This window comes from Ictidomys tridecemlineatus, chromosome 11 (assembly GCF_052094955.1).
Source record: "Ictidomys tridecemlineatus isolate mIctTri1 chromosome 11, mIctTri1.hap1, whole genome shotgun sequence".
Classification (NCBI taxonomy): domain Eukaryota; kingdom Metazoa; phylum Chordata; class Mammalia; order Rodentia; family Sciuridae; genus Ictidomys; species Ictidomys tridecemlineatus.
In genome coordinates this window covers 55,411,490-55,433,260 of record NC_135487.1, presented here as the reverse complement: position 1 = coordinate 55,433,260, position 21,771 = coordinate 55,411,490, and the positions used below count along the sequence as shown (strand labels likewise).

The window sequence follows — 21,771 nt, the reverse complement described above, 5'->3', positions numbered from 1 at the left end:
TTAATCATTAGAGGGGCAGAACTAAGGGTGTATGACTTTTGAGGACTACCTCAATTTTTAAGATTGGGGGAAAATTAAACGGACTCCAAAATACTAATGGATAGTGATACATATTTAATTAATATTTTTCTTTTAAAAATATAATGTTACCAACTGCAATGTATTTCAAAAGTTATATATAACTATTTTTGGATATATTTTATATGATATGATATGTTACAGGAGGGTCTAAAACAATCCCAGTTTTACCTCCCTAAGTTGCACAAATGTGGACATTTTATTTAGTGTAACTTTATTTATTTTATTTAGTGTAACTTTATTTAGTGTAACTTTATTTAGTGTAACTGTTGTTGTATTTGTGTTTTGGTTTTTTGGTTTTTGGTTTGTTTTTAAATGGAGTCACACTCCAACCTCTTTTTATTTATTTATTTTTCTTTAGATAGTACTTTTTCTCTATTGTAACTTTATTTAAAAAAATAAAATTGTAAAAATGTTTTGTAAAAAAGTTTAAGCAATTAAGCAATTTATTTAGGAAAAACTTTTCAAATGATAACCCCTTTAAATACAGCAAATGTTATATAGTTTGGGCTGTGTACTGCTTTTTCATGTAAATTTAGCTTGAAAAACACATAACAATATTATCATAACACTGAAAAACTATTAATTCCTCTTGAGAATTAATTCCTCTCAAAGGCAGATATTTCACATTAAATGGAGGACTTCTCATTTTTAAAACAGAATTTTTTTACTGTGTAATCCTTTTATTAAAAGAGCACATTATTACCTTTATAATAAAATCATCTTAAGCTCTATGAAAATAGCATCATACTTTTTGTGTATGTGCACAGAGACTTCTATTGCTCCCATTAAAATCAGGCTATGGATAAAGATACTGAATGGCAACAACGGCAAAGTATGGGCCTGGGAGAGATGTTCATATAATATTATAGTTGATATAATATAATAATGATGATATTATTATATGAGTATTATAATATTCATATAATAATATCATCATTATTATTATTGGATTGTTTTGGTTTTTGGTACCAAGGATTGAATCCAGAGGTGCTTAGCCACTGAGCCACATCCTCAGCCCGTTTTAATTTTTATTTTCAGACAAGATTTTACTAAGTTGCTTAGGGCCTTGCTAAGTTGCTGAGGTTGGCCTCAAACTTGTAATCCCCCTGCCTCAGCCTCCTGAGCTTCTGGGATTCAGGTGTGCACACTGCACCCGGCTTATCATTAGTGTTATCAAACATAAATATAGCCATTTGATCTGTTTTGTTTTAGCTCAAAGGACAAATATTTTGCTCTTCCTTAGGCTTTTGCCACTGAAATTGATGAGAATGATGAAGAGAATTTTGGGAAGGAGGAAGAAGAAGATGACATTGCAATACAAGTTCTTCATTTGGGGATTTTTAGATTGCTACATGGGCTGAGACATCCAAAGAGCTCTTATCACTTTCACCTTTAGTTGTCAGTGTAAACTATTTTTCTTTTTTTGGAGATTGCATCATGTTTTATTTGAATTAGACATTAATATGCTAAAAGGGCAAGGATGAAGCAACATGATTCAAACCACATATTTAAGGAGCTACTTTAAACTAAAAGGTTCCCAGAATACTTATTTAGATGGATAAACACATTCCATACTACAGCAGATCTTAGACATATCACAACACTATTTTTTTATCTTTTATTGATTTTATTTTTTTAATACACGACAGCAGTGGAATGCATTATAATTCGTATTACACATATAGAGCACAATTTTTCATATCTCTGTATATATAGTATGTTCACACCAATTTATGCCTTTATACATATACTTTGTTTTTGTTTTGCATTACAATTCTTAATACACATATATACCACAATTTTTTATATCTCTGTTTGTATATAAAGTATGTTGACACCCAATTCAAGTCTTCATACATGTACTTTGTATAACGATGTCTATCACATTCCACCATCCTTGATAATCCCCTGCCCCCTCCCTTTCCCTCCCACCAGTGTAAACTGTTTTTTAAAATAACAACAAAAACAAACTGAATATGATTTTGATAGAACATAATTGTAAATGGTATCCATTGAGAATAAAAGTTCAATAATTTAAAAAAATTTTTTTTAGTTGTAGTTGGACACAATACCTTCATTTTATTTATTTATTTATTTTTATGTGGTGTTGAGGATTGAATCCAGTGCCTTGCTGTGCTAGGGGAGTGCTCTACCACTGAGCCACAACTCCAGCCCCAAGAATTATTTTAATCAAACTATTAAATTTCATTTTGAAAGACCAGAAAGCAAACTAGCACACTTGCTTTATTTTAATAATAGACGCAAAAAAGATAAGTGATGTTGAAAAATTGGTCCACTTTATGCTTAAATATAGCCCTTGCTTTTCTGCCACTACAATTTATTTTTTAAATGGACATGTTTCTTTCTCTTCCTCTATCCTTGCTCCTGCCTAATCTCAGGGGAAACAAGATTACCTTTCTTCCCCATTTAAGCAAATTTATCTATACCTGAATACACATACCCACTGCCAGGGTCCAGCCCTAGCTGGGATCCAGGGGCCCTGGAGGAGGAGTGGCTTCAGCAAAAGAAGAAGACAGTAGAAGACAGGTTGCAAGTTAAGAGCAGCTTCCAGAAAAATCTGCTGCCCATAGAGGGGCCTTTATTTTTAATACCTTTTTTACAGGTGTTTTTTCCTCCGTAGTTAATGAATAGCCTCCAAGCCCAAAACTTCTTTGATTTACATAATTTTCAAGAGTTACAGTCTTTTCTGACACGTATTGATTACCTAAGATTTGACTACATTGTTTAAAACATTTTCCTGTAACCTTTGCCAATCATGATTAAGCTTTTACGTTTTTACCTGAATCACTAGGTGCTAGGCTACGTAACTCTAACTACATGTTTCCTGACCTATTTTTAACTTTTTAACTTTAAAGCACACCTATTATTATTTCATTAACCTTTAACTTTAAAGCATGCATATGATTATTGGTAAGATTTTTTACTTCTAAACTAAAATCCCAGTAAAACACACTTAAAGTACTGAAAGTCGATTACTTAAAAGCCTACTACTCTGAAGTGCCCCTAAAATATATCTATATTAATTTTACATTATTTTGTTTTTAATTTCCAAGGTAATTTCCTTTTTTTCACATGACCTATTTAACTGCTTTCTTGAAGAGTTGCCTTTATCCTTGGTCAAAGCACACCAATTCTTATGTCTTTGTAATCTTTAACCAAAGAGCAGACTTTGCACCTCTACCCATTTGTCATTAACTATGTGTTTCCCATTCTCAATATGAATTCCTGTGTAAGGCAAAGGAGGGTCTGTTAGTGGCCAGGAATGTATGTTGCACAGGTTGTGGCTTTAGAATGGAGAGGGGGAGCTTAGTGTACATTGCTAAGCTTTTCTCAGGAACCTCGATTTGTGATCTTTTTCGAATGAATTTCTTGAGGAATAGCACTATTGTTTGTATCCATACCCTTTCGTGATGATTATTCTTCATCTTGGGGCATGTCTTAATTGTATTCTAGTCTCATTCTGGGAATTCTCTTGCAATCTCAGGCAATATGTACTTTTATTATTGATTGACATATGCCCTGTTATTCATATCATGAGTATCATAAACAAAACACTTTAACATTCCCCATGGTTTCAGTTTCCAGATGGTGTGGCCCTGCCACAGCATCCCCCGCTCTGTGACCCTGTCAGACAGTGGGTACAAGAATGCCTTCACTAACCCACTATAGGAATGAAGTAATCCAGACTTTTGAAGATGGTACCAGAAGATCTCAGAAATAATTGTCTCCCAAACTAACAAGTAAATTACAACTCCAACAGAGAACATGTGGAATGTAGCTTTTGAATCACCCCTTTAAAAGCCCCCTGTTCCCGCTGAAGGGAAGAATTACAGCCTTTGGGACAGGAGTCTCCTGTGTTTCTCTTTTGCTAGCAAAGCAATAAACCTTCTTTTTCCTTTTTCTCAAAATCATGTTCTCATTATTGAGTTGGCATCAGGGACAAAGACAGAGCTTTCAGCAACAATGTTCATTATAACATATAGAGTAGAATACCTAGGTTAGGATTGAACACAGACTTTCAGACATTTGGGATAAAAAAAGTAATCCCCAAGGCCAGGTGCAGTGGTGCACACCTATAATCCCAATGGCTCAGGAGGCTGAGGCAGGAGGACCATGAATTCAAAGCCAGCCTCAGTAAAAGCGAGGCACTAAGCAACTCAGCGAGACCCTGTCTCTAAATAAAATACAAAATAGGGCTGGAGATGTGACTCAGAGGTTAAGCGCCTCTGATACCTGCCCCCCAAAAAAAGTAATCCCCAAATAATTGGAATGTATTCCACAATGATGTAAAAGAAGCCAAATATAACTTGAAAACAACAAAGTACTGACTTAGGAATTTTTTGTGTAACAGTTAAGCAGCTGAGTTTTGGAGTCAGAATGTTTGGGTTTGAAATTCATCTATAGCATCTGCTATCTGTAACCTTGGGAGGGTAATTTACCTGACCTCTGTAAGTCTCAGTTTCCTCTCCTAGAAATTGTGCAAAGCAATCATACTTGTCAGTTCTCAAAAATAGTCTTTAGAAAGTTTATAGCAGGTCAGGTAAAGGGTATGGAGTCAATAGACTTAGTGGGAAGCACTTAGGGCAGAGGTCCACTTTTGATATTTTGCCTCAAGATGCTGATATTTTCAGTTTCTGAACAGTACACTACACAGAAGCAATGAAATTTAATGGAGAAAATAGACAACATTTTTGGACTACTCATAAACTGAGTTTTTTTATACTCATAAACTGGCACAGAGATAAGATATGAGATGATGTTTGCTTTAACTAACCAGATGAGCAGAAACCTTGCTCATCTACTAATGAGTAAGTAATGCAGGCATTGAAAAGTTCTGGTCTGGCCAACACTCTTACATCATAAAGAAAATATTTTTGAGGTGTGATGTCCCATGCTTTGGAACTATCTGGCCTCCCTAGTGGCTAGTGACACATCTCCACATATTTCCAACTGTAGAGTCAACCCTAGTTGAGAAGCATGACAGAAGGAATGAAGGGAGCTGCCCTCAGAGACTCAGGAGGCTGAGACAAGAGGATCACAAGCTCAAAGCCATCCTCAACAACTTAGTGAGACCCTAAGCAACTTAGCAAGACCCTGTCTCAAAATAAAAAGTACTGGGGATGTGGCTCAGAGATTAACCAACCCTAGGTTCATTCCCCGGTTTAAAAAAAAAAAAAAAAGATTGCCAACATCATTAAACATAATTCTTCAGCATTCATTCATCCACAAATAATTCCTCTATTTCAATTTTTTTGCAAGCATAATGGTTTTCCTTGGCTCAAGTTCTTTAGTCTTCTCTAGTTCTTCATTGCCACGATTCTGCTACCAGAAATCACTTTGAATAAAGTACAAACTAATTGTGATTCATTCTGGTTTAAAACTCTTCAGGAATTTGCCTAAGGTGAAGTTCACAATTCTTTTGCCTAAAACCCAAAACCCTCCATGATCATGCCCTTCCCTACCCTTCTCCAGTCACATCATGCTCTGTTCATTGGCATGTGACTATACCAATACCCTTTCATGATGATTATTCTTCATACATATTGTCATCTTGGAATCCCTTTCTCCTTTCCTCTGGATGAGCCATTTATCTGGATCTCTACACTTCAACTTAAGTCCTACTTTTCTGGCAAAATTGATCTAAAACCACTATCCCAATAGCTGGTTTCCCTCCCACAGATATGGGCTTCATCACTTTTACTGTGTTAAATTCCTTTTTTAAATGTCTTTTGCTAAGTTATGTGTTCCTGGCAGAAGGAAGCAAAATTTTATCTTAGTGTTATTAACACCTCATTTTTAATCTGACATATAGAAAATGCTCAATAATTATCTGCTAACTGACTGAACAAATGTTATGCAATCAAGAGAGTATGAAGACTTAGTCTTTTTCCTCAAAAACTCTGAAAAATAAATAGAAACATCAGTATTGCCATATCATTAACTGAATTTCTGTCTTTAAATAAAACTAACATTTTTAAAATAAGAAAATCTTATTCTTCAATGAATTATAAATGAGACGATTATAGCAAATCTCTTAATATATCTATAGATCCTTTGAAGCCGCTGGTTGTTATTTTTCTTAACCATAAATCTGACCACAGGAAGAAATGAATATGAAAATATAGGAATACTCTTTGAGAATCAGGGGAAAATAGGAAAGTAGAAAAGTCAAGCTAAGAGAAAAGCAAAGCAGTAGACAACACAATACCAGACCTTAAACTATACTACAGAGCTATAGCAACAAAAAGAGCATGGTATTGGCACCAAAACAGACATGAAGACCAATGGAACAGAATAGAAGACACAGACACAAACCCACATAAATACAGTTAACTCATACTAGACAAAGGCACATAAACATACTTTGGAGAAAAGATAGCCTCTTCAACAAATAGTGCTGGGAAAACTGGAAATCCATATGTTATCTCTCACCCTCCTCAAACTCCAACTCAAAGTTGGATCAAGGACCTACGCATTAGATCAGAGACCCCGCACCTACTAGAAGGAAATGTAGGCCTAACTTTCCATCATGTCAGCTTAGTGACTGACTTCCTCAACAAGACTTCTAAAGTGCAAGAAGGAAAATCAAGAATCAATGAATGGGATGGATTCAAACTAAAAAGCTTCTTCACAGCAAAAGAAACAATAAGGAGCTTGAAGATATATCTTTCAGAAGGGAGAAAATCTTTACCACTTACACCTGATAGAGCATTAATGTCCAGAATATTTTTTTAAAGGGTGTTAATTAGAAAAATTATTTATTTCTGCTCCTTTCATACATCTTACTGTTCAGGAAACAGTCTTGCATACATATGTGAAATAACGTACCATCACACACACTGTTTAAAGGCAAAGCACCATCAGTGAAGCGGATCAGCAGTCCAGAGTTCTCAGTTCTCAAGAGTTCTCAGAGATCTTGCTTCCTGATTTCACATTAATTTCTGAAAATCAGAAATATCTCCAAAAAATGTTAAAGGGGTTTGTAAAAAATAATCATTTTATTCAATATTATAATTTTAGAAGAACAGTATATTTAGGAAATGAAAAACTAAGAAAATGACACTTAACATCGTTGGACAGGTCAGTAGGAAAAAAAATACTGTGATAAACTTGTCTCTGATACCAAGAAATTCTAGTCCAAGCTTTCATTTACTTCCTATGTTTTCACTTGATACTTCTTCTACTGCTGCTTTTTATTCTTTTCCACATTTCATAGTAGAAGACTGGTACAGCCTTTTTTCTTTTTTTTAAAGAGAGAGAGAGAGAGAGAGAGAGAGAGAGAGAGAGAGAGAATTTTTTTAATATTTATTTTTCAGTTCTCGGCGGACACAACATCTTTGTTGGTATGTGGTGGTGAGGATGGAACCCAGGCCGCACGCATGCGAGGCAAACGCGCTACCGCTTGAGCCACATCCCCAGCCCCAGGTACAGCCTTTAAAACTTCATCAACATGAGCAAATCCAGAATCCACTGATTTCTTCTCAAAAGGCACTCTAACCCATCAGATAGCCCGGCAGTTTCATTCTCATGAATACTCTAGCCATGAAAAAGCTCAGTATGACACAGACGAATCCAATGAATAGAAGAAGAAATCTATTGAGTTTTGGAATATTTGGTGCATTGGATCGGTCCAGGATTATGAAATCTAAACCGCCCCCCCCATTGTAAACAGGAAGCTGGGTGCAAGTCCTTCCATGATATATTGTCCATTTACTCTGTAGGCCAAGAAAGCTACTGGCCTCTGATGCCCATGTTCATCAGTCATAGAGCCAACACTCGGAGGTTCAACAATAACATCATAAAGTATTCCCCCGGTGATGAGGAAATAAGACACCACCACCAGAGCGTACACCGTCATGGCTGACGGCATGTGCACCCAGGGCGGCTTCTTCAGCTTCAGGTTGGGACATTCAAGCACTAAGAACAGACCCAGTAGAAAGTCTCCAGGTTGGTGGCGGCCGGGGCAGCTCTCAGGCCTGCAGCCCCATGAGCCACCCATAAAACAGGCCCGCCCTCCCCATCAACTCTGTCCAGAATATTTAAAGAGCTCAAAAAGACTTAATACACACACACACATACACACACACACACAAAAAAAAAGCACCAATAATCCAATCAATAAATGGGCAAAGAAAATGAACAGGCATTTCACAGCAGAAGAAATATGAATGGTCAACAAATATCTGAAAAAATATTCAACTTCTCTAGCAACTAGAGAAAGGAAAATTAAACTACACTGAAATTTCATCTCACTCCAGTCAGAATTGTAATTATCAAGAATACAAGTAATAAGTAATGTTGGTGGGGATATGGGAAAAAAAGGTACATTCATACATTGCTGGTGGGACTGCAGATTGGTGTAACCACTCTAGAAAGCACTATGGAGATTCCTCAGAAAACTTGGAATGGAAATAGTGTTTGACCCAGCTATCCCACTCCTTGGTATATATCCAAAGGACTTGAAATCAGCACACTACAGTGACACAACCACATCAGTGTTCATAGAAGCTCAATTCACAGTAGATAAGCTATGGTACTAACCTAGGTGCCATTCAACAAATAAATGGATCAAGAAAATGTTTCATATATATGATGAAATATTACTCAGCCATAAAAAAGAATGACTTTATGACACCTGCCAGTAAATGGATGGATTTGGAGACTGTCATGCTTAAGTGAAATAAGACAATTCCTCAAACCAAAGGCCAGATGTTCTCTCTGATAAGTGTATGCTAACACACCATAAGATGAGGTGGGGGTGTGAAATGGAAGAATAGAAGTGCATTGGATTAATTGGATTAGACAAAGGGAAAATGAAGGGAAGAGGAGGGGTTGGGAATAGGAAAGACAGTAGAATGAATTGAATATAACATATGAATACCTTATTTAATTATCAATAAAACTAATTTTTCAATTTTAAAGATCATTGGATCACTTTATATATCTGAACATTGTTCAGTTCTTAGTAGAATAATTTTTATTATAACCAGTCTGAAATCACATTCCCCCACTTATAATTACTTATTTAGTAAAAAACCTCTTTAACCTTTTTTTGGACTAGATACATTCCTTGAGATATTTCATTCATAAGCAGAAATTCTATGTCCATTTCCTTGTCTTTTACCAAACATTCACTTATGAACAAAACCTTAATCAAATTTTGAGTCACAAAATTAGGGTGACTAGCATTAGGGTGGATAAAATTACTCAATCATTCATTGCAAGTGTATTTATTGAATACTAATTTTATTCCAGACACTATTCTAGGTGTTGGGTACATCTATAGATACAAACCTATAAAAAAGACAAGACCCTTGGAGGTAGGGTGGCATATCTGTCCTCCTGGCTACTCAGGAAGCTGAGGCAGGATTTTGAGCCCAAGAATTCAAGGTCAGCATGAACAACATCTCAGAAAAAAAAAAAAAAAGACAAACCTAGTTTCCAAACTTAAGGAGCTTATAGAAGAGTGGAAAATTAGAAAACTTTATCACACAGAGACCTTTTAAAAAGAATTCTTATTCATTGTCTGATTACCTAATTGATGTGCTTGGTGCCTTCATTTAAACCTGCAGAGAGAAAAGTATATCCACTGTTTCTCCCAGGTCATTACTGGAACAGCCAACAGGCCTCCCTTCACCCCCACCCACTACAGTCAGTCCATCCTCAATTCATTGGACTGAGCAGTCATTTCAATATATGAGTCAAATCCTGAGAGGTGTGCAGTGGTGCACACCTATAATCCCAGTGACTCAGGAATCTGAGGCAGGAGGATCACAAGTTCCAAGCCAACAACAGCAACTTAGCAATACCCTGTCTCAAAATAAAACACTAAAAAGATTGGGGTTAACTTAGTGGTAAAATAACCCTAGGTTTAATTCCCAGTACCATTAAAAAAAAAAGGGAAAGAAAGTCACAAATCCTTGGTTTCAGGATTAGTTAGTATTTTAATAGATATAGAAGAAAAGGGACAGTATTTTATTTAAAAGGTTTAGAGAAAAGTTCAGAACTAGAAAACCAAAGGACATATTCAGCTACAGCAGATAACAGAGAGCCTTGGGGTAACAACCTGGCTCTGAAACATAAAAATAATTTTTTTCTTTTTTCTTTTTTTGTTCTCTATAGTTATACATGACAATAGAGTATAATTTGGCTTATTTATACAAATATATAAGTACATCTTATTCTAATTAGGATCCCAGTCTTGTGGTTGTAGATGATGTAGAGATTCACTGTGGCATATTCATATATGTACATAGGAAAGTTATGTCAGAATCATTCCACGGTCTTTCCTGTTCCTGTCCCCCTCCCTTGCCTTCATTCCCCTTTGTCTAATCAACTGAACTTCTAATGTCCCCCCACCCATCCTTATTGTGTGATAGTACCCATATATCAGAAAGAACATTTGACATTTGAGTTTGGGGAATTGGCTTATTTTGCTTTGCATAATAGTCTCTAGATCCATCCATTTTCTGGCAAATACCATAATTTCATTCTTTTTTCTGGCTGAGTAATATTGTTTATATACCACATTTTCTTGATCCATTCATTTGTTGAAGAGCACCTAGGTTAGTTCCATAGCTTAGCTACTGTGAATTGAACTGCTATGAACATTGATGTGGTTGTGTTACTGTAGCTATGTTGATTTCCAGTCCTTTGGATACATACCATGGAGTGGGATAGCTGGGTCAAACACTGTTTCCACTCCCAAGTTTTCTGAGGAATCTCCATAGTGATTTCCAGAGTGTTGGCACCAATTTGCAGTCCCACCAGAAATGAATGAGTGTAGCTTTTCCTACCCATCCTCACCAAGATTCATTGTTACTTGTATTTTTGATTGTTGCCATTATGAAACATTAAAATAATTTTCTATCCTTGTGATGGATAGACACTATTGATATATGGGTTGTTTACATTTAAATTAATTATTATGGAGTAAAATTTAAAATCCAATTCCTCAGCTGCATTAGCTATATTTCACAGCTCAAGAGCCACATGTGGGCAATGGCTGCTGTTTCAGACAACCCAGAGAATTAGTATTTCCATCATCAAAGAACGTTCTCTTGAAAACTTTGTTCTAGAGAAAGTAACTCTGCTCCTCAGGAGGAAATACACAAAGGAGACCCACTAAGAACTGACATCATTTTTTTTTCTAACATGCTTCCACATACTTCCAAAAGGACTTGAAAAAAGTTTATGCTATTAAATTGGAAATACATTTTCAAAGAAGAGAACTTCTAGTAGTGACAGAGTAAATGGTACCTTACCTTCTCTCCTACATAAACAAGTAGAAAACTGGACAGAACTATTTTCAGACAACAGACAAAGCAGAGCTATGACACTTTAGAGAAAGAAGGGAGAAAGAGGGGGGGAAAAAGTAAGGCTTTACTGTTAGCCTGGCTCTCTGGAGGAGCTTTCCAGAGAAGAGTGCAAGAAGAGGAATTCTAAGCAAAGAAGTTGGTATCATTTAGCTGAGAAGACAGTGATCAGAAAGCTGAATCAGAATTGTAGCAACAAAGAAGTTATCCAGAGGAAGAGCTCTAGAAATCTGCATTAATCATTCCCTTATGAGCCAAAGGACTGAAAACTAAGATTTACATGCACATCTGAGACTCCATAGGCCAGAAAAAAGAACAACTGCTGGGTGGGCTATGTAGACCCATGGTACAAATTAGAAGACACAGAGACAAACTCATATAAATACAGTTATCTCATCCTAGACAAAGGTACCAAAAGCATACATTAGAGAAAAGATAGCCTATTCAACAAATGGTTCTGGGAAAACTGGAAATCCATATGTAGCAAAATGAGATTAAATCTCTATCTCTCACCCTGCACAAAAATCAACTCAAAGTGGAACGAATTTAGATACTGGAACAGAGACCCTGTGCCTAATAGAAGAAAAAGGAGGTCCAAATCTTCATCACATCGGCTTAGGACCTGACTTCCTTAACAAGACTCCTAAAATGCAAGAAGTAAAATCAAGCATCAATAAATGGGAAAAGCTTCTTCTCACAAAGGGAACAATCAATAACATGATAAGAGAGTCTACAGAATGGGAAAAAATCTTTACCACACGCACCTCAGATAGAGTACTAATCTTCAGAATATACAAAGCAAAAAAACTTAACTCCACAAAAACAAATAATGCAATCAATAAATGGGCTAAGATTCTGAACAGACACTTTGCAGAAGAAGCACAATAGATAAACAAACATGAAAAAATGTTCATCATCTCTAGCAATTAGAGAAATGTAAATCAAAACTACTCTAAGATTTTTCTCACTCCAGTCAGAATGGCAATTATTAAGAATACAAGCAATAATAAGTGTTGGTGAGGATGTGGAGAAAAAGGCAGACTCATACATTGCTTGTGGGACTGAAAATTGGTGCAACCACTCTGGAAAGCACTATGGAGAGTCCCAGAAAACTTGGAATGAAACCACAATTTGACCCAGCTATCCCACTGTTAGGTTTAACCCAAAGGACTTAAAATCAGCATACTACTAGAGACACAGCCACATCAATGTTTATAGCAGCTCAATTCACAATAGCTAAACTATGAAACCAACCTAGATGCCCTTCAACAGATGAATGAATAAAGAAAATGTGGTATAGATTCACAATGGAAAATTACTCAGCCTTAAAGAAGAGTGAAATTAAGGCATTTGCAGGTAAATGGATGAAACTAGAGAATATCATGCTAAGTGAAATAAACCAATCCCAAAAAAACAAAAGCCAAATGTTTTCTCTGATAAGTGAATGCTTATCCACAGTGGGGCAGGGGTTAGGGAAGAATGAAGGGACTTTGGTTTATGTAGAGAGGAGTGAGTGGAGCTATGGGGATTTGAAAGATGGTAGAATGAAACAGAATAATTACCCTATATACATATATGATTACACTACTGGAGTGACTCTGTACCATGTACAGCCAGAGGAATGAGGAGCTATGCTTCATTTGTGCACAATATGTCAAAAATACATTCTATTGTCAATTAAAAAAATAAGAAATATATACATTTAAAGAGAAAGAAAAAAAAGATATGTCTAAAGAATGGAATATTGTGATCAAGAAAATGAATGGATTAGAGGATTAGAGGTATAACAATGGACTTTTAAAATTTCTTTTTTCTTTCTTTTTTTTTTTTTAGAGAATTTTTAATATTTATTTTTTAGTTCTCGGCGGACACAACATCTTTGTTGGTATGTGGTGCTGAGGATTGAACCCGGGCCGCACGCATGCCAGGCGAGCGCGCTACCGCTTGAGCCACATCCCCAGCCCCTTTTAAAATTTCTTGAAAGTATTGTTGTATGAGAAAAGCAACTAAAGGTACATGTATGTATAATAAAAGTAATATCCCATATTCATAAAAATAGACATAAAATCTTTGTATGTATATGTATATCTGATAAATAGAATCAGCATTCTGGAGAAAAATCAAGATAGTCATAATAAAATAAGAGGATCTTAATTTAGAGTCAAACTTAATAGATCCAAACATGATCTACTAGGTTACTTTAGATAAGTTACTTAACTTGTATCTTAATTTTCTTATCTGTAAAATGGGGATGTGGACTTCATGGGATTGTTGGGATAAATGAAGGAGTTAATATCCATAAAGTAAATGGTGTCAGCACATATGAGTCTCAATATAGGTTATTTATTAATTTGTTGTTGTTATTAATATTATTATTACTATTATAATAGATTGGTAGGAAAGACAACTACTGCTGATATACATTAAGAGAAAGAGGAGTAGTTGGAGATATAGCTCAGTTGATAGGGTGTTTTCTCCCCATTCACAAGGCCCTGGGTTCAATTCCAAGCATCACAAAAAAAAGAGACAGAAAAAAAGGGGAGAAGCCAACCAAAAGTAAATTTTTTTAAAAGGCTGACCAGGCTGGGCATGGCATCATACACCTGTAATCCCGGGCTGAGATAGGAGGATCATAATGCTTAGGCCAGCCTCATCAATTTAGCAAGGCCCTAAGCAACTTAGTGAGGCACTATCTCAAAATATAAAGGGTTGGCCATGTGACTCAGTGGTAAAATGTTCAATCCCTAGTATCAAAAAAAAAATGACCAAATATTTTCACACAATTGCATTTATACAATGTTATATTGTATATTTTTAAATGTTTTTGATGAATGTTTTTCTTTTTTGATGTTTTCATTAGTGCACTATAGTTATACACACTAGTGGAGTTCATTTTAACCTAATCATGCATGCATGAAACATAATTTGCTCCATTTCATTCCCAAGGGTTTCCTCTTTCCCTTCCCACCTCCTTTCCCCTGTTCCCTTTACTCTACTGTCTTCCTACTATTTATCCTCTTTTAAAATTGTAAAAATTTAAAATTATTCATTGTAGATATATACATAAGGGTGAAATTCACTGGTATATTTATATATGTACATAGCATAACTTGGCCAGTTTCACTCCATAGTTCCTCCTTTTTTCCTGTCCCTCTTCCCTCCCTCTCTATTCCCTTTCTCTACTCTGCTGATCTCCCTATTATTTTCATGGAATTCCCTCCAAATTTTTCCTTATTTTGCTCTAGCTTCTGCGTATGAGAGAAAACATTCCATCCTTGACTTTCTGAGTCTGGCTTATTTAACTTAGCATGATGTTCTCTATTTCCATCCATTTACCAGTAAATGCCATCATTTCATTCTCCTTTGTGTCTGAGTAAAACTCCATTGTGTATGTACACCACGTTTTCTTTATCCGTGCATCTATTGATGGGCACCAAGCTGGTTCCATAATTTGGCTACTGTGCAAACACTGATGAGGCTGTGTCACATAGTATGCTGATTTTAATTCTTTTGAATAAATACCAAGGAATAGAATAGGTGAGTCTTATGGTGGTTTCATTCCTGGTCTTTTGAACAATCCCCTCACTGCTTTCCAAAGTGATTGTACTAACTGATGCAATAATTTTCAAGGATAATGTCATCTTTAAGTCTATTTCTTAAGAATTTTGTCTCTCACAAGCCATGGCAGCACAAGCCTTTAAACCCAGTGACTTGGGAAGCTGAGGCAGAAGAATTGCGAGTTCCAGTTCAGCCTCAGCTTCTAAGCCTCAGTCTTAGAAGCATGCTTGGCAATCCTGTCTCAATCTGAAAAATATAAAGTTAAAAAAAAAAGACTGGGGAATGTAGCACAGTGGTAAAGTTCCCCTGGATTCAATCCCCAGTATAGAAAGAAAAAAAGAAAGAAAGAAAGAAAGAAAGAAAGAAAGAAAGAAAGAAGGAAGGAAGGAAGGAAGGAAGGAAGGAAGGAAGGAAGGAAGGAAGGAAGGAAGGAAGGGAGGGAAAGAAAGAAAGAAAAAGAATTTTTTTCAAGCTATAAAATTAAAGCATACTAAGTTTTGAGTTCATAAACAATTCCAAGTGTTCATTAATTTTAGTCTAAAGATAAAGTCACCAGTTAGAAGGAAATTTATTCAAAATCATCCATTTATTCAAACTGGCTGTTTCTGGTTCATTCACTTCAAATGAAAGATACTATGTGTGAATGACAAAAAGTTAAACTTATTTTTTCTCAACATTTTCTAGGGTAAAAATACAATGCGCATTTCACATTTTTTAGTGGAGGAATAATTTAGTTCATTGCAGAACTCATTCCTTTCAAATGAATTAGTATAGACGAATGCTAATTTATTTGAAAAATTTTTTTTGAATTTTTTTAGTTATACATGGACACAATATCTTTATTTTGTTTATTTATTTTTATGTGGTGCTGAGGATCAAACCCAGGGTCTCACGTGTGTGAGGTGAGTGCTCTACCGCTGAGCCACAACCCCAGCCCAACTTGAAAAAATTTTATGTCGATTTGGAAAAAATGGCCTGATGTTCTATACTAATAAATGTATACATGATACTTTCAGGTGCTGATAGTAGCACCAACAATTTTTACAACCTAGCTATTTATGTAGAATTTTCTCTCCCTCTGCTTCTCCTCATGTCCCTCCTTTGCAGTGCTGGGGATTGATCCCAGACCCTTGCATATACTAGGCAAGCACTCTTTCATCCACTGAACTACATCCCTAGTCCTTGTGTTATACTTTCAATTTTTGAACACTTTTTATGTATATGGCATTATATTATGCTTTCACTAACCCTCTAGTATTACCATTATCCCATTTTATAGACAGGGTAGCTGAGGTTCAGGGCAGCTAAATAGCTTGCTTGAATTTATACGACCAATAAGTAAATAAGTGTGTCCAGACCCACAATAATTGATTTGCCTCCAAAATCTATAGAAAAAATAAAAAACCTGAAAGAAAACATTCTTATCTGAAGTATATATATATATATATATATGTAGAAAGTAAACATTTTCCATCTTCTTTCTGTCTTCAATGAAGACATCAAAAGAAAGTAGGTGAGAAGAAGCAAGAGAACAATAGTTTAAAATACATTTTAAAATTATTTCATATTTCTCTCTTCAAGATTTGTAGCCTAATTCCCATCTCTTTTAGTGTGGAATGGATCAGTGCCCTTTTTTTTTTTTTCCCTTCTGTCTTTGTGTACTGGGATATAGCTCAGTGGTGAAGCTATCACTGAGGTAGAGCTCTATCACTGAGATATATCCCCTGCCCTTTATTTTGAGAGAGTCTGGCTAAATTGCCCAGGCTAACCTCAAACTTGTGATTCTCCTGCCTCAGATTTCCAGGTAGTTGAGATTACAGGCTTGCACCTCTGAACCCAGAAGATTTAGTGCTTTCTAATGAATAGGATGAGGGTGTGTGACTTTGGAGACTGGGCCACCAGAGATATGACCTATTTCATTCTCAAAGAGGAAGCCCCCTTTTTTCCTTGTTCTCTTTCTTGATTCTGTCACTCCAGGAGAAGCCAGCTGCCACATTGTGAGGATACTCCTGAGTCCTTTGTAGAAGTCTATAAGGAACTGAAGCCTACAGCCAACAATTAGCACTAATTTCCCAGACATGGAATGAGCCACTCTGGCAAAAAATCCTTCAGCCCAGTCAAGCATTCAGATGGTTGCAACCCCAGCCAACAACTTGACTGTTAGGACATGAAAACCCTGAACCACAGTCACCCAGCTAAACTGTTCCCAAATTCCTGACCCACAGAAACTGTGAGATATGCATGTTTATTATTTTATAACACTTCAGCAGACAACTAATGCAGGGATTTTAGCATAAAAAAGAGGAACATATAAATTAGGACACTAAAGAGGGTATAGAAAATCAGAGTGTCCAGGGTGGGAGCCCAAAGCTATGTGATGAGGGGCTAGTTGCTTAGTGTTGGTTCCTACTTGTTTGGGTTAGGAGTCAGCCAATTTCATTTTTCGATGGGGTAGCTATTCACCACATTCCTTTCTGGTTGCACATTGAGTCACTGATCATTGGCCTCTCTCTACAATAGAAACAGAGCTCCAGAACCTGCTCCATATTTGCCCTTCTCGTCACCTCCAGCACATTGGTGGGTGGTACAAGACCATCGATTTGTTTCCATCTGTTCCCTACCTAGCTATCCAAATCATTCTGAAACAACAGAGCCACACTTTCAAAAAGTAGCAGAACCTTGGACTGCTGAATTTATTAACTTCTTTCTTGAAGAAGCTGAAGGAATGGTAAGACTTTCAGGGGTTCTTCCCAGTTTTCTAGCTTCTTTTTTAGGAGGGAAATGGGTGCAGTTTCTTTTGGGGTGTCACAAAAAATGTTCTGATTCATTGTGGTGTTTTACAGTTCTGTGAATGTAAAAAAGGAGGTTGGATATACAGTGAAATTTGATGAATTATATAGTATGTGAATTATATCTTTATAAAGTTGCTATAAAAAAAAAACAAGAATGAAACTAAATCTGGAGGACACAATTTTGACTTCTCAGTGATGAGAAACTCTACCTTACCTCCAGTGACTTCATTGTTGACCTTTGGAGGCAGAGGTTTTAAAAATATTTTTTTAATTACTACAAAATAAGGGACCACTTGATTTATTTCTAGCTATTAGAAACAAATGCTGAGACACCTGAATGATGTTTATGCACTACTTAAAGGAAAGAAAGAAGTTAATAAATTCAGTGTCTGCCACTTTGACAGTTTTCATTTGATTCTTATACAGTCTTGTAAGATAGGTATAGTTCTTTCTATTTTAAAACCAAGAAAACTAGAATTCATGAAGTATAGGCATTTCCTCAGGGTCAAGGGATAGAGTCTATTCAAATGCAAATTGTCTAATTATATGATTAACATCCTTTCTACAGTATCATAAATGTACCATGAAATTTTCATAGCTTTCACTTTGACTATCTTTAATGAACAATGGTATTTGTCTTTTCAATGTACATATTTTATCTTTCTTAGGAAAGATAAAATATGTACATTGGCGAAAAAAAAAACTTGGGGGGGGGCATTAACTTTTGTATTAGTTTTTATTCTAATTAGTCTAATGCCTTGGCCATAAAAAAATGTTTGTCTATAATGATGAAAATGCTAAGGTTAGGATAATAATAACTTTGTGTTGATAATTAATTCAAGATGTTTTGTTTGATACTATAACCTCATGCATAACATATGCCTGTGAAAACCCTCACTATTTACAAATCACAGAGTAACAAAATAGACTAGGGCATAGCTGAGTGATAGAGTGCTTGCCTAGCATGCAGAGGACCCTGGGTTCAATCCCCAGTTTACTGAAAAAAAGTGGGGGATGGTTCAGACCACTCAAACCCATGTGAATCTATGGTCAAAGTGCTATAAAAAAATAATAATTGATACCTCTAGAGGAATTTTAGAAAGTCCAGAAAGGTAGCTTAATATGTCTGAATACTGATTTAGAAGATAGTGAATCAAAGTGTGAAATATGATAAATCAAGAACTATGTAATGTTTTGAACAACCAACAATAAAAAAAATAAATAAATACACATAATTTGCCAAAAAAAAGATAGTAAAAATGCAAAAAAGCAGAGTGAAATGCTGGCATGCAGATGTGACAACAATGTAGATGGAAGAACTCTGAGCTATAGGGTTTCTGTAAATGTGGACAGAGAAGATATTGAGCTCTGCTAGCTGAGAGCACAGCAAGGCTGGGCATGCATATCTCTGGAAAGGAGCTATGGAACCACGCCCATGCTCATTTTTACATTTCTCCAAACATAACTGAAAGAGTTCCTGCCTGTGTAGCAACCAAGCTAGGGATATGTTTTTGTCTTCCTTTCGTAGTTTATTTCTTTCACTGCATCCACTTGCCCTGTCTATGAAGAATTTCCTATAGACTAACCCAACTTTCAAATTATACTTATAGGATTCCTATGCCAATGTGTATTCACTAACTAGTGTTAGATAAACACATGCTATAGCAGAGCAAACTGTATCTTGTGGTGTGGAAACAATGATAAGCACATGCTCTGAACCCAGACTATCTGGTTCCAACTCTGGTTCTACTATTTATATCATTTTGACCTTTAAATGATTTTTTAATTTTATGGAGCCAAACTCAACTGGAAATGCGGCTAATCATGTTGTCTAACTCATAGAGTTGTTGTAAGGAAGAAATATGCAAAGTCCATGGTGAGACCTCAATAAATGCTACTAGAAAACAGGAATAACTCACAAGACCTATAAAAGACATAGGAATAAAAATGTTCATAACTAAGACTTGGATGAAGGCAGGCTGCAGAAACAAAAGGAAAATGAGATTTTGATCTTACATGAAAGTTCTACCTTAAAAAACCTAGTTGAGGGGAATAAGTATTTTTTTAAATTGATTTTATTTTTTAAATACATGACAGCAGAATGCATTACAATTCTTGTTACACATATAGAGCACAACCTTTCATATCTCTGTTTGCATATAAAGTATGTTCACACCAATTCATCTCTTCATACATGTACTTTGGATAATGAGGTCCATCACATTCCCCCATCATTGCTAACCCCCTGCCCTGTCTCTTCCCCTCCCACTCCTCTGCTCTATCTAGAGTTCATCTATTTCTCCCATGCTCCTCCTCTCTTCCACACTATGAGTCAGTCATCTTATATCAGAGAAAACATTTGACGTTTGATTTTTGGGGATTGGCCAACTTCACTTACATTATCTTCTCCAATGCCGTCCATTTACCTGCAAATGTCATGATTTTATTCTCTTTTATTGCTGAGTAATATTCCATTGTGTATATATGCCACATTTTTTCATCCATTCATCTACTGAAGGGCATCTAGGTTGGCTCCATGGTTTAGCTATTGGGAATTATGCTGCTATAAACATTGATGTGGCTGTGTCCCTATAGTATGCTGTTTTTAAAGCCTTTGGGGATAGACCCAGGAGAGGGATAGCTGGGTCAAATGGTGGTTTCATTCCTAGTTTTCCAAAGAATCTCCATACTGCTTTCCATATTGGCTGTACCAATTTGCGGTCCTACCAGCAGTGTATGAGAGTACCTTTTCCCCCACATCCTTGCAACACTTATTGTTGTTTGTCTACATAATAGCTGCCATTCTGACTGGAGTGAGATGATATCTTAGAGTAGTTTTGATTTGCATTTTTCTAATTGCTAGAGATGATGAACATTTTTTCATATATTTGTTAATTGAGTATATATCCTCTTCTGAGAAGTGTCTGTTCAGGTCCTTGGCCCATTTATTGATTGGGTTTTTTTTTTTGTTGTTGTTGTTGTTGTTGTTTTTGTGTGTGTGTGTGTGTGTGTGCTTAGCTTTTTGAGTTCTTTATATACCCTAGAGATTAGGCCCTAATCTCCATCATGTGGGATTAGGCCCCAAGTTCCTTAATAAAACTCCTATAGCACAAGAATTAAAACCAAGAATATATAAATGGGATGGACTCAAACTAAAAAGTTTCTTCTCGAAAAAGAAACAATCAGTGAGGTAAATAGAGAGCCTACATCTTGGGAGCAAGTATTTTAGGAGGCAGATCCTGGCAACATCCAACATTCTCAAAGGTATCAGTGGGATAAAAGACAAATCATTGGCAGGCAATGAAAAATGACAGGAGGTTTTACTCCTAGTTAAAACTTGTATGTGTAGTTAGCACAGAATCCACAATTCAAGTCCAGTGGGCACAAAGTTGTCAAGAACTAAATAAGTAATACGCATTTTAAAAGGAACAAAAAGATTATCTTATTAAGGAAGGTTCCATATCTATTTTTTAGGGTTCTATGATGTATGCCAAGGATTGCTACTATCCAGTCTTTCTGTTTCATTTCTTTCAGTAGTTACTGTCATTTTGTTTTCTGCAATTATAAACCACTGTGTTTAGGATAAGGTTAACAGCAATAAAGAATTATTATAAAGTACAATAAAGAATTACTGTTAAGTACTCCAAGGTCCCTCAGTATGCTTTTATTTTGGAGGAAAAGAAGATGGAAAATAGGGAGGGTTAGGAGGGTAGGAAGAGCTGATTCCTTAGAAAGATAATGCAAGATGGAGAAAGACCTCCCTGAAAGGATAATCCACGGAAGGGCATATCAACAGCTTAAAAAATATATTTACCCTCCAGTTTATACTTGGCACTATTTTAGGACTGGTGGTTTGCCATCCAATGATTACATTCTGGCAACAGTAGGTAAGATATTGCTTTTGTTTTAAACCCAAACCAAAACAATAACCATGTGATGGAAACTATCATAACTCTCATTTTATAGGTAAGGAAACTCAGTTGCAGAAATATCAAATAACTTGC

At 36.0% G+C, this 21,771-nt stretch overlaps 1 pseudogene; it reads right to left on the bottom strand.

Annotated features, from left to right (window-relative positions):
* Positions 1–7,530: 7,530 nt before the first annotated feature.
* LOC101958695 (oligosaccharyltransferase complex subunit OSTC pseudogene) overlaps positions 7,531–21,771 on the bottom strand; it is a 28,092-nt pseudogene continuing 13,851 nt past the window's right edge.